This window comes from Charadrius vociferus, unplaced genomic scaffold, assembly GCF_000708025.1.
Source record: "Charadrius vociferus isolate BGI_N301 unplaced genomic scaffold, ASM70802v2 scaffold161, whole genome shotgun sequence".
In the NCBI taxonomy this organism is placed as follows: Eukaryota; Metazoa; Chordata; class Aves; order Charadriiformes; family Charadriidae; genus Charadrius; species Charadrius vociferus.
Genome location: NW_009646928.1, coordinates 5,282,433 through 5,295,836, shown reverse-complemented (window position 1 = coordinate 5,295,836; position 13,404 = coordinate 5,282,433). Strand labels below are relative to the sequence as shown.

The window sequence follows — 13,404 nt, the reverse complement described above, 5'->3', positions numbered from 1 at the left end:
TTAAAACACTCAGTCCATGCTCACACAATTGTTATTTTCACCCATTATTAACATTACTTGAACTATTCTAGTACTTTGGAGTTCTGTCATGGTTCAGGATCCCGTTGTAGGGATTGAATAAGCATAGAAATTGATCTTTTTTCCTGAGGAACTGACAGTCCAAAGGTTTGTGATAACTGTGAGGAATGGTTTAAGCTGATACAAATAAGAGTTGCTACTGAAAGGGAGTCTCTCCAGTAACTTGCTGTGTTGACGTTAGTGATTTTTTGTGATGAGTTAGATCATGGATCCTAATTAAAAATTCTATGGTTTTAATCTAGATCCATTTCTAGTTAACTCTTGCACTTTTTCCTCCCCTAAACCCCATGTTTTGGTGCAATGAAATTTTCCTCCACAGCTGAGAATTGTTGAGCCAGCCCGGCATGCAGGCATCTGGTAGCTGTTTGATGCAATAGAACAGGTGTAAGTGACAGAAACTTTTAAGGAAACAGAGAGATAAAAGTAGACACACTCAGCTATACAGCATTCCAGTATAAGGCATTCTTTAGTAACAGTAAATCCAACGTTGCCATCATGGTGATTGCGGCTGGAGGCAGCTGGTGTGGGGCGGTCAACTTGCATATTAGTCTTTTATAACTAACAGTATCCAAAGTACCAAAGAGCAGTTTCCTCAAACCAGGACAAGATGTTATAAAATACAGAAGAGAGACTTGAATGAAAATAAGTAAAACAGATCACCATAAAAACCTCTTTATTGAGCAATAATGCAACAGTTCTGGCTAAATACAAGTGCAGTTTAAATCTCAAACCGATTTTTAAAAATTTGTAAGCATTTAATAGTCCTAACCTACTTACTTTTTTTTAAAAGCTGTATAACGAAGGGCTAATATGCGATTTAAAACTAAGATACGGTTGTTTTGATAGGGTGTTAAGAACCCAGCTGAGCTCATTTCCTTGCCAGTAGGTGGAGCCAGCACGTAATATGCTACCTCCTTGTTTCCTCCCCCTCCTCTCTTCCCCCCCCTCAACTCCCCCCCCCTCGTTTTTTTTTTCCTCCCCACAACCAATTTTCTGATCGATGCTGGGATTCAAAGAGTGAATCTCAGAACAGGAAGCAGGCGAAGAGACTACAGAATACTGCAGAGGTTCCTTTGTTGCTTTGATGGGGAGGTCCTTTCTTCATTTCTTTCCTTTTTCATTTCAGTGAAATTAAGAGTTTACAAGCTTCTTTGCCCAGGAACCTGAACCTGCAGTAGAAGGAGCCTCATCATCTACAAGTGTATGGATATTTCTTATGCCATGATTTGTAATTCTCTTTTAATCAGGTAAGGCAACATATTTAATTAAAATGCTTAGGCAACAAATTCCACTTGTATTGTACCAAGGTTCTTCTCTTGTGGTGCCACACCTAGTTTTCAATTAATATTAATAGAGCAAGAGGGGAGGAAATAATAGCCATCTTTGCTACGGTATGGATTTTTCATAGTATTTAATTAGGTCTTAGCACAATAGTAAAAAATGTCGTTCTTTTGCGTTCTCTGGTCCTATGGGCTTTCAAGATTGTATGTTTATAATTAGAATTACTTTTTGAGTTTATATGTTTCATCCTAATTGTGGCAATTTGTTGCTGTTGTTTTGAGGTGGTCATCCACAAGTGTTTTCTTTTTCTACTGGAGGTTATATAGGTGCTGTATCCAGAATACAAATTGGAGTGTATTTTAAAGCATATGAATACCTCTGAGGTTGCCCAGTTTTAATGCAGAAATGTGCTGTTGCTTCTATACACCATCTTCAGTCAGAGGCTTTCTTTACTTCCTAAATTCATTATCTTTTCTCTGTAAGGTATAGGAGATTTACAGGATTCACCCCTCCCTGATCTCCCAAAACAGCCTCTCCCTGATGGAAGACAGAATGGAGGACTTGTCTGTGACTAAACATGGTTTTGCACTGCTGCAAATATCATATGAAACACATATGTGTTCTGTGAATGGTTTTACATATACAAAAGAATGAATTTTTATTGCAAAACCTTCATTCCATATTGCATGAGAAAGAAAAATATTCTTTTCAGTATTTTTTTAGATGCATGATACACACTGGGAGAGACAGCAGAATGACTCAGGAGGTGGGAAGCTCATGCAGCAACCCCTGACTCTTCTTTCAAATCTTCTGGGTTTTTTCTTACCTTCCTTTAATTACAACAATCATTTATTTAGTCAGGAAAAACACCATAGAAATGTATTGACTTACACAGTCACAGATCAGGGAAAGTTTGGGATGTGAGAAAAAAGAATGTGTGATGATTAATTTAAATGCATATTGCTTTCTATTATAAGGTAGTAAGTCAGAAAGCACTGAATCAAAATTTTCACACACCTGTGTAAAGGTAAACTTTTTTTTTTTAGCAGTGATTGGTGAAGCAACAGAAAATTGCCTGTTGGGATTTGAATGCTAGATGATGTCTTGGCTTTAGATAATTCCTTAGGTATATGTGAAACATTAAGAAGGTTCACACGCATTCTTGCCATCTATGCATGTTGCCTGCTTAGTTGTATTTTTCTGATCAATGTTTACAATATGTATGTATGGGTATGGCTCAGCCATTGTAGTGTCTGAAGATATCTTCGCTAAGTGGTAAAGGATCATCCATTCTTGAACAGATCTGGAGAAAAGATGAATAATCATGTCCAAATGACCCGCAGTTTCCTCCAGTGAAAAATGCATTAAATAAATGATGCTCTCCTAGGTCTATAGGCCCCAACTCAACAACAAACAGGCACGCCAATAGGATGACTCTCGTTCTTAATATAAAGCAAGTGGATAAGTACCTGGCTCTGTTCTCTTGATTTTTAAACTGCACAAATGTTCAGGGAGAGAATAACTTTTTTTTTTTCATCACAGAGATTTTGCAGAGCTGATAAAATGCAGTTAGTAGGCCAAACTAGCATATAGCTTCAAAGACAAGCTATAGATTTACTCTTACCTTTAAAAAATAAAAAGAAAACCCACTGAATTGTTACAAGCCTTGAAGGAAAATATTGAAGCTGAGTTCTTACAGATTTTGAGTACATTAATTGTGAACATTAGTCTTTGGGAAATACAAACGCATAAATGGCCATATCATATCAAAGCATGATACAGTTACTTTTCAGTAGCAATGGCAGAAGTCGGATGTTTCTGGAGGAGTTCAAGAGAAAGCTGACCCTAAGAGAAAGCTGTTCCTCCCTCCCTTTTGTGAAACTTAATTTTAGGGGATATTTAAGCCTTCTTGTTATTTTTGCTCATCTGAATTACTCTAATTGAAGTGTACTCTGTACACATGTAAGCATCAGGTCTCTGCAGCAGAAACCTGCAGACCCACTCTGCAGCCAGAGCAATAGCCCAGCAGCAGTTATGCTGCCAGTGCTACTTGCTCGATTTCTTCCACCTTGATGAACAGATTTGCTGGGTTGCTACCTGCAGCCCCGCTCTACCCCCGAGTAGCCCCTAAACTGTCCCTGCAAGCGGACAAAGAGGATGCTGCAATCTAATACAGCCTATCTGCTTGAATCGCACTAGGTACCAATGAATGCAACTGTAATCCCTCTTTATGCATACAACTCTCGGCTGGAGCACGAAAATCGCAAACAAGCTTTTTACTCTGTTGCTTCCATGATTTTAAGGGCACGTACACTCTCTCACCAACTTCTCCAGAGGACAATGTGGATCCTTCGCAGTAGTAGACCCTGGTCCTGTACTCCCGTGGGGGGGGCAGCCTCTCGTCCATCAAAGCCCCCCTGTTCCTCTGTTTGCCTTCAGCCCCTGATTGCTGAGCAGGCGTCAGGGAGCCTGGAGGCCTCCTTTCTAGAGGCTTCCTGAAGCCACTCGAAAGAATCCATTTCTTGTCCCTCCTCTCCTCTCACCGACACCTACCAGTCTGAGAAATGCTTGGTTAAATGACATTTCTGCCAATGGTGACCTGCACCTCCTGTTCGTCTCTTATCATCTTTGAAAGACAAATAATGTACCTGATTTCAAAGAGGTGTTAATGAGGGGAGGTAAATGATCTTGTGAATCACTGAATAACATAAGGATAAGAATTATAAAAAAAGCCAAGGAGGAAATTAATAATTTTGTAATCACTGCATGTTTGGGAAGATATGCAGTAAGGAAAGTTTGGGACCAAAATACTGAAAGAGGACGATTTAAAGAAACATTGAGTAACTATATTCGTGTTATTCAGTTCAAATTTCTGTTTTTTCCCAGCTTGCAACTTTGCCTCTCTTATTTCTGCTCCTAAACCTACTATTGTTCCTTTTTCTACCCTTACCACCAATTCAAGTCAGATTGCTTCCTCTTTCTGCCTTTTACTGTTTTGGGACCAGCAGAATGGCTTTTTTTCTACTCCTAGTTTCAGCATTCGATGCCTCAGCAGCTATCGTTATCAATGGCACTGAAGGGGCTGCTAATGGTAGACAGAAACACAGTCCACACGTGGCAGCTCTGTAAGTATTTATTGCAAGCTGCTGAGAAGCTTTTTCTGAGCATATTTCAAAATTATTTTAGAGAAGTGCTGACTGGCCACTTTTCAATAAATTTAAACAGGAGCAACAAAGTGCAAACTCTTATATTGCCTGAGCAACCTACTTGACCAAATTCAGAGTAAAGAAATCGCAGCAAAAGTTTTTTTTTTTTTTTTTTAAAAAAAAAAAGCTGGAAATCTATTTTAATGCTGCAATATTACCAACATACTCACTAAATAATCATAAAAATAGTTTTTAATCTTCCTATTAAAAAAAACAACAACATAGATTCATTGTTCTCTCCTTTTGGTTTTTTAACTTGTAGATTAGTGAAATAACACTTTCAAATTTTTCCCAATAAGCAGACTACAAATGTACTTTTTCTATTAAATGGTGAAGATTTGGTTTTTATAAGTATTCAAGCTGAAAGAAATAAGTAGTATCATGAGGACACATGGATCGGCATTGCTAAGTTCTTTTTCTTTTTAACTTCATTGAAAGAAGTATCTCGCCATTTATAGTGTTATTAAAGAAAGAAATCGGGATGAGGCCAACAGTGTAAACAAATTCAGTTTCAACAATTAAGGTCTGGCAAAGCTGAAGGCATTGGAAAGAGATTCTCATGATGGAAACTATTAAGCAAACAAAACTCTGTCAGCTCTGTTCATACGATATAGAAAAAAGTTTAAAATATTAAAGGATTGGCAATAACTTGTCTTTTAGGTCTTTATCTGAAGTTCTGCGATTGTTTCTATATCAAGTTTTCTTAGGTTTTGTGTAATTAAGCAGTTGCTTCTTGATGCTTAGCGCAGCTTCTCTTAAATGTAGCCAGAATCTGATTTGGGCCTGATGAATTCTTTTAACCTGCTAATGCTAGCCAGTTCTCACTCATCTTCTTTTCAGAGATCCTCACAGGTACCTCCTATAATGTGGTGAAAATGTAGACTTCCCCCTTCAAGAAAGAGGATCATGTTCAATAAGATAATGATTGCTCCATGCAGTATTTAGACAAACTGATAACATGTAACATTAGCAGACGTGCATTTTAGGCTGATGAATGTCCAGGTTTTGAACCTACAGCAAGTGGTCTTCCAGTGGTCTAACACGGATGTGTCATATGACAGGAGATGCCTGACTTTTATGCCATATGGTGCTGCTTGGGTGGTGTTAAATAGACTTGTAACGTACAGCTTTTGAGTCCATTTAGAAGATGTCAAATGACCCACTCCAGCCAAAAAAAAAAGGGTACCATTCAACCCTGCAGTAAAAAAGCATGACTGCAGTAGGCTTAGCCAGCTCTCAGCTTAGTTCTTTGGTTTCAAAGGCAGTGTATGTGCTTTATGGAACTGTACAAACCCACCTGATTATTTTGGTTACTCATTTGGCCTGCTAGCCTATCACTCCATAGCTTTCTGGTCACTGGGACTGAGCTAACTAAATTAAAGCTACAATATTTCCACATCTACTGCTGTCATTGCTCTGACAGCAGTGCGAATTTTGCTTCAGTTAAATTATTACCCGCAGGCTTTCAGAGTGGGGCAGAAAGAGTCTTCCTGTTTGAATGGGTGTTATTTATATGTTATTTTTTTCTATACCATACTTGCCATGTCTCACCCTCCTCAGTGTAACTGCAAAATCCTCAGCAGATTTTGACCCCAGTGTAGTTTTGTTTGATGATGAATGTAAATGACTCACTCTGAAATTAGGAGTCTGACTCAAGTTCTCTGAAGCAATACACCGTGTTCTAGGCTCACCCATTTGTCTTGGTAGGATCACAGATGTATTAGGAGCCAGATTCCACATACGTATACAAAATGGAGTCAGATGCACACAGAAAACTTTGACAGTCTGATCTCAAGAAGAATAGTGGCCAGTTTAATGCATCATAAACTGCATACAGATAGAGCAAGGTCAGAAAAAGTGTCCTTTCCTTGTACACTGTGGTCTGAATTTTCTGTTTAAAAATGAGTTCCATAAACAGGTGCCAACAAAAAGAATGTTGTAGTAGCACCCGAGTATCTAAACAGATTGTGTGCTTGTAGGGCAAATTTCTATACAACCATGACTACTATGAAACAAGAAGTCTGCCCAGGATATTTGAAATTCGACAGCTTATCTCTAAATATACTCATTGTATTTTGTTTATTAGTAAATATTTGTACCAAATGCAAACCAGTGGAAAATCCTACCTCTTGGGCCACAAGGCAAGCTTTGTTAGATCAGTTTTTTCTGCTGGAAGTCTCTGGAGAGGTTATTCTACCTGGGACTGTGGCGTACAAGGTCACATCACAAGAGCATAACAGGTGTATCTGTAGAGTGTGTGAGCTTCATATGTTTTCTTTTTACTGAGAGTCAATAATGAAACCATGGAAACTAAAAGATAAGTACTGATACCAGGCAGAATGAAAAAATTTTCCGTCTGTAGTTGTGTTAACCTGAAAGCAGACACGGGGCAAACACTGCATGATTATTTCCAGATTGAGACTTCATTGATGGCTGCACAAACATCCTGATGGCAAATGCATTTGCACAGGGTAGATTTTGCAGCGCAGGGGCAGATTTCCATTTTGTAGAATGGGAAGTACCACAAAAGTGCTGAGAGTAGACAGTCTCCTAGGTACCACGATAATTCTCCTACTGAAGCAATGAGAATATACTTTGAAAACACTGGGATGCAGGATGAGCTAATGTTTTATTTTAATTTGGCTTCTGGAAAATACTAATAGACAAAATGGAAAGCACCCAATTTTACTGTCAGTACCAATGGTAAGATGCAAATCTTAAAGTAAATAAGGAAATCAACTTGATTAGGAAGCAATAGACTATAAGTGTTACTGGGCCACATTTATGAGAGTCAATTTTCAATAGAATAACATTTTACATCTTGCAAACAGTTGCTTTTGTAGTTTTGTTGGCTAAACATATGCAACAGTCACAGAACATTTTCAAGAGTTACTGTTTCAAATTATTTTTTAAACAATATTTTCAGTTGGAGTTAACATTTAAAGTGCTTCACAGCCTTTTACAAGATTTTTGACTGTAAAAAGATACTTGTGCTTTTTCCAGCTGTAGTTTTTATGAATTACATGATCTTTGATCTGAAGCAAAGCTTTGGCCCTTTAAGCCAAGCTGAAGGCAGGTTAGTCTTTGCACAGAGAAAAATCTGTTACTCTATTCCACCAGTATCCTTCAGAAAAAAAATAATTATTAAATTTGAATGTAAGCCTCGGGGTATGAAGATGATGACCTTTTAATATTATATAGGACACTTGGGTGCTATTACTCATGCTGATATCTTGCTCTCTGGAGCGGCAGAGGCTGGGAACCCAGAAGCATTCTCCAGTGCTGGGAAAGGGATTATATTGCTTTTCTCAGTATTGACCTCACTCCCAAATTAGTTTAAGGATTCACACATTCTCAAAATAATCTGTCCTTAGTGAGAAAAATGATGGATATGATGCAGAAATTGGGTGAGCTGGTATAAATATTATGAAGATGGGCGAACAGCTCTGAAACTGTGATAAGGAAAAGAAATAGTCCTTGGCAATCTAGAGAAGAGAGATTGATGGGGGAAAAGCAATCAAATATGGTGGGGTGGGGGAAGAGAAATTTTAGGAGGGTACATAAATTCAGTTCATACGAGAAAAAAGCAGAATCCATTTTAAAGCAAATATTGAAATGTGTATCCGTGTTCCCGTACGGAGGTGAGCAGTGTGGTGTGCATGGCCCCAGCGGGAAGATCTCCTCGCAGTGGTACAGCTCCAGGTTGCAGGTGACACTGTGCACAAGGAATGCTTGCGAGAACTCTTCAGGGAGCTCTTGTATTCCCTCTAATCAGAACCCGTTTTGCTGGCTCAAACATAGTGGGAAAGGAAAACTCTCCTGAGGAGGTTTTCAACATCTGCTCCCTTGCTTTATTCACATGTACCAACAAACGCAAATGGCATATACTCAAAGGTGATTCCAAACTGGAGTAAGTTGTCAAACTCCACTGAAAAGATCTCAGTTCCAAATCACCCAGCTATAATGTGCTGCAGTTATATTTTAGCCTAGACTTTTGCAGATTATCCTGAATAATCCTTCTTTTCCCCATAGCTATAAAATTATAGTACAATGAACAAGCTTCCTCTTCCCCCCCCCCTTTTTTTTTTTTTTAAAGTTACCTTGAAATTAAATCTGCTTTTTTAAAATCTGCTTTTTCAAAGACTGTGACTGAACTTTACAGCTGTTGGTTCTTTGTGGTTTGTTTCATGTGTTTTTCTCCTCTTACGAAAAAATTCAGGAGCCAAAATAGATTAGTTTTGGGCAGATATATGGTGTAACTGTTCAGCTTTCCATTTCTGGCACATTCCCATACTTAAAAGGAGAAGTGGCATAGAAGTTTTCTTAACTTCACTACCCAGGAAACTGATGTCTAAGTATGAAATAAGGTACGCATTTTATTACAACAAGACTTTGCCATCAGGTAAACTTACTAAGGGTTTCTCATGAATTTGGCATTCTAAAAAGGTATGTTCCGGCTGAGGCTTATGTTAAATCAGGGGACTGTTACAAGCCATACGTTGCAGAATGTCAGAATAAACACTCATAATGATCTCTGATCCTACATTTATGAATCTGTGTTGCTCCCTCAGGCCTTTCAAGTTTCTTGATGGAATAGTGATATTACCTTTCTGCTCTTACTTAACTGCATATGTCTGCCATATGCACTTTGTCCCTCAGGATAACTTGATCCATAAAGATGTTGTTATAGTGTTCAGAATATTCTCAATTAATGTCTTGATATGACAGCTAGGTTATCAGGGCACTATAAAAGGCAAGCAGAAACTGGGCCTGGCAAGCTGTTTCAGGGTTGGTTTGTTGGGGTTTTTTTTAATGGTATTTCTATTTAATTGTGGGCCAATTAACTACTCAGTTTCCTTTCAGATAAAAAAAAAATCTTCTAAATTTAATACAGAGTTGTTTAATGCTTCCTAATGTTGTATATCTGACTGAGCTTTTCATTACCCAGAGAAACAAACATGCTGGTCAGGTCACCAGGGAGTAGTGGTGATGTTTGTTGTCTTGCTTTGCATAGGGGCAGGGAGGGATGAAGCTGTAGCTTAAGTTTTCTAATGATTCCTGTATGATGGTCTGGGAAATCCTACATAACCACTCGGCTGTGTTCTGCACAAGTCACCAACTGTAGTATTCATCATGGGATCTAATTTCATGCTGATTGGTTTAATTTTTCCTTTTTGGTTGCCAAATTTTGAATATACATCCAGCCTTGTGTGCCTCACACTGGTGACATCTTCATTTAAAAGACATACTCAACTGTAGAGATGCCTGTAGTGTGAAGTTCTGGACAGTTGGCAGAACTGTAATAAATCATAACTATTAAAATTACAGTAATAAGTATATATGCTAAGTACTACAAAAGGACTATTCAGTTCTCACCTTGCCTTTATTAATGTGTATTGGTATGCAAACCACATGTATTTTCAGATGTCATTCTGTTTCCAAAACCGCACATGGTTCTGTTTCTCAAAATGTAAAGTGGGAATAATGTTTATAGGTGCAAAATAAGTGGCTGATATTTAGTAAAGAGGTGTGCAAGTACCAGGTTCTACTAAATAGTTCACATCTAAAAAATCACATTAAAAGTATCTTAGTAAGTGGCAGAGTCAAACAGCCAGTTATGGGATACTGAATAAATGTTGTCTTTACATTCTGGAAATCAGACATACTATTTGTAGCCACCTGTGAAAAGAGCTATATGCGTGAATTGCCTGCCATCATATTGGAGTACTAAGTAGGATTCATCTCCTCTCTCTCCCTTTATAGTCAGTGGAGAGAAACAGGCACTTCTAGGGCACAACTTGCCTCATCTTAAGGTAGATATCTAAAATAGGTCAGAAGAATTGCCTTTTAAAGGACCCATTTTTCTCCAGTGAATATGAAAGGAGTCCAGATTGGCTCAGATGCGGGTTCCTACAGATACAGACATCTGACGGTGGGAAGGTGAATCCTACCCGTGACACAGGCAGAGGTAACATCCAGTTCCCAAGACAGCATACAGACCTTACACAAAGGACAGTACTTTTTGCTCATGTACTTATTGTCCTTTTTCCCCTTGCCACTAGTCACTTCTCCTAATCCACATGCAGCACCAAGGAATCAGGGAAGTCTCCTCCAAAACAAATCTCTCTGCTTTTAAAAGCTTGTCTGTATCGTATACTACAGAAGACAGTGAATGTTGCATTATATTATGTACTGACAAATGAACCAAAAGTAAGGTAGATCTCAGTTCTAGCATATGCTGTCATTTGAGTCCTTCTTCCTACAGTAATAGGTGTTTTTTATTGGAGTGTTTGTACACAATTTCAGGGAGACCCTATTGATACCCATATGAACGATTAGGAGTTACTGCATGTATGTTTACACATACTTCACAGATCTCTGAACTTGTCATCTTTATAGTTCTCTATAAACTCACTTATTGTCCATCCTTCAATTAATTTGAGTCATCTCAGTTTTTTATTCTCTCTTTTGTTTATTCAGTCCAAGCCGTTTTGCTTTGTCTTACCTCGGCTTGCCCCATTATACTGGCTCCTCCTTACCTCCCTTCCTTTTTCCTTCACTTTTTCCCAGCATGGTCTCTTGTGAGGTTAAACTGATCAACCTAGATGATTTTCTTGGTCATAATAACCTACAAGTCTTTGAGCTTTTCTTGTCTCTCCAACCAGCCTCCAGCACTACTACAGCTAATTTTGAGACAATCTCTTTATCCAGGCAGACAGTTCTTCCACGTATCATTTCCCTGGAGGTTTTTTCTGCTGCCAGTCTTCAATCCCAGATATGTCTCCCTTTCTTAATACCTCCCCCCTTTTGCTTCTGTATTTCCTTCTGCATTTTTTTAGTAACCAAGGTATACGAACATTAAGAACACAAAGATGAAAGCATCCCCACTCTTAGGTCAGCATGGTCCACAGAGACAGAGACTTCAGTTGCAGGAAAATCCCCTCAGCTGGACGCTGAAACATTAACAGAAAAAGTCATATCTCTGGAATTCACACCTTTAAACCTTTGGGGTGTTCTTGAAAATATATGCAAACTAGTTTTTCAAAATTTTTCAAGTCGGGCAAGTATTATAGATATTATTCCAACAGAAAAGTCCAAAATTCAGAATGCTGTTCTGCAAGACTTTATATTCATGCTTTGAAAATTGGCAGCTATAAAATTTTAATGAGAAATATATATATATATGTAGCTTTTTCTTGGAAATAGTTGCATTGAGTTGAAGCTTTCCTCTAAAAATCAGTTTGAGGCAAAAATGGAAAATTTTAGCCCCAATGCTTGAAGTCTGGCATAATCAGGCAAGGGGGATTGGGGGGGGGGGGGGGAACAGGACAGGGTCAGGCATCTCAGTAATAAACAGTACCGCCAGCCCCATCTGTAATTATCATGAAACATGACAACCCGTAACTAGTAGCTGGCTTGGACCCATCTGCACTCTATCCCTAAGGATACAGTAACAACTGCTAACCCATAAACCATCATAAGACTAAAAGAATATTTAAAAGTAAATACAGGACCTCATCTATGACTTAATTTCCAGAATCACTGAAACCACTTTGCTTCTGGCTTATTTGAAGTGGCACTTCCCTGAAATAGAGCCAGTTCTTCCATTCCAGTGGCAAAGGGAACCTGGTGGAGACAAGGCATGGGGAAGGAGTTGTGTTTTCAGTTGTGCTTTTTGCTGTTTCTGTCTGCTTCGGAGACCTTGGTATGTTTCCAGCCACATAGTAGGACATGCAGGTAGGGGCATGAGTAGCGCTGATGAGGAAACACTGCCTGTAGCATCCTGCCCTTGGAGGCTAATGGATATCCAGGGAGTTAATGCTTCTTTCAAGCTGCATTAACTCCTGCAGGATCCCCTCGGCAGCTGGTGCGGTGCAGCTGCAAGGAGCCTGTCGGCGGCAGCACAGTTCCCAGGGGAAAATTCTCATATGTTATCCACGGAGATGTTTGTTTCCCTCATGTGGGAGGGTCCTCACGTTTTCCACGTCTATTGTGTTTTGGTTTTAAAAATAAGTTCCCCAAGAGGCACTTGTGTTTGTCACTAATAAACTATCTTTGCAATTGCAGGCCTATTTAGGGAATAGTCCATTTAGATTCAGATTTTATTTATTTTGCAAAGTTACGAATTAGATGTGTACCTCCTGATGCGCTCTCACATATACCAAACCTCATCTCAGGGTTGTGGCAGGTGGTGGCAGAGGTTATTTTTTTCTTAAACATAACAACAGCTTGAAATAAGGACAACATCTTTGAAAAGCGGAGATGATGTAAAAACTGTCCCAGCACCCCACTCCCCACGTCCGTTTCTATGGTATTACAGTCACAATTTCCTATTTTAAAAAAAAAAAAAAAAAAAAAACCAAACAAAACCAAAACACATCAAAACCAAACCAAACACCCCCTCATGAAGAAGGGGAATTGGCTGACTGCAGACAGCGAGCAGCATGGCTGACTATCTGTACCCAATGCAGACGGTAAACAAACTTAACAGAGGGAGGGATGATGATTCCCGCGGCTCCTTCCCGCCGTGGTGGTACCGCCTGGAATTTGGCACCATCCCTGCCCAGCTCGTGGGACAGCAGGCACCTCGCTGTGCCCGGGCTGGGGCTGGCCCGGGCTCTCAGCTGCTCCCCGCTGTTGCCCCTGAGAGGCGCATTCACCTCATCCCGGCGGAGCGAGGCCCTCCCCCCTTCTACCTCTCTGTAACCCCACCCTACGCTAAATGCATGCTCTTTCCCGCCTCTCCCGTTTGACGAGGTCCCGCTGAAGCAGGCAGGGGAACCTTTCCTGCTGGAAAAAAAATAATCTGCCTGGAGCCGGTTAGCACGGGGAGTCTCCG

At 39.5% G+C, this 13,404-nt stretch overlaps 1 protein-coding gene across 1 annotated transcript in view; it reads left to right on the top strand.

Annotated features, from left to right (window-relative positions):
- The first annotated feature begins 1,073 nt into the window (after window positions 1-1,073).
- SCN2A (sodium channel, voltage-gated, type II, alpha subunit) overlaps window positions 1,074-13,404 on the top strand; it is an 80,034-nt gene continuing 67,703 nt past the window's right edge. Inside the window, exon 1 of the mRNA XM_009894603.1 lies at window positions 1,074-1,325. The gene's annotated coding sequence lies outside the window, so the exon portion shown is untranslated. The remainder of the gene's footprint in view (window positions 1,326-13,404) is intronic.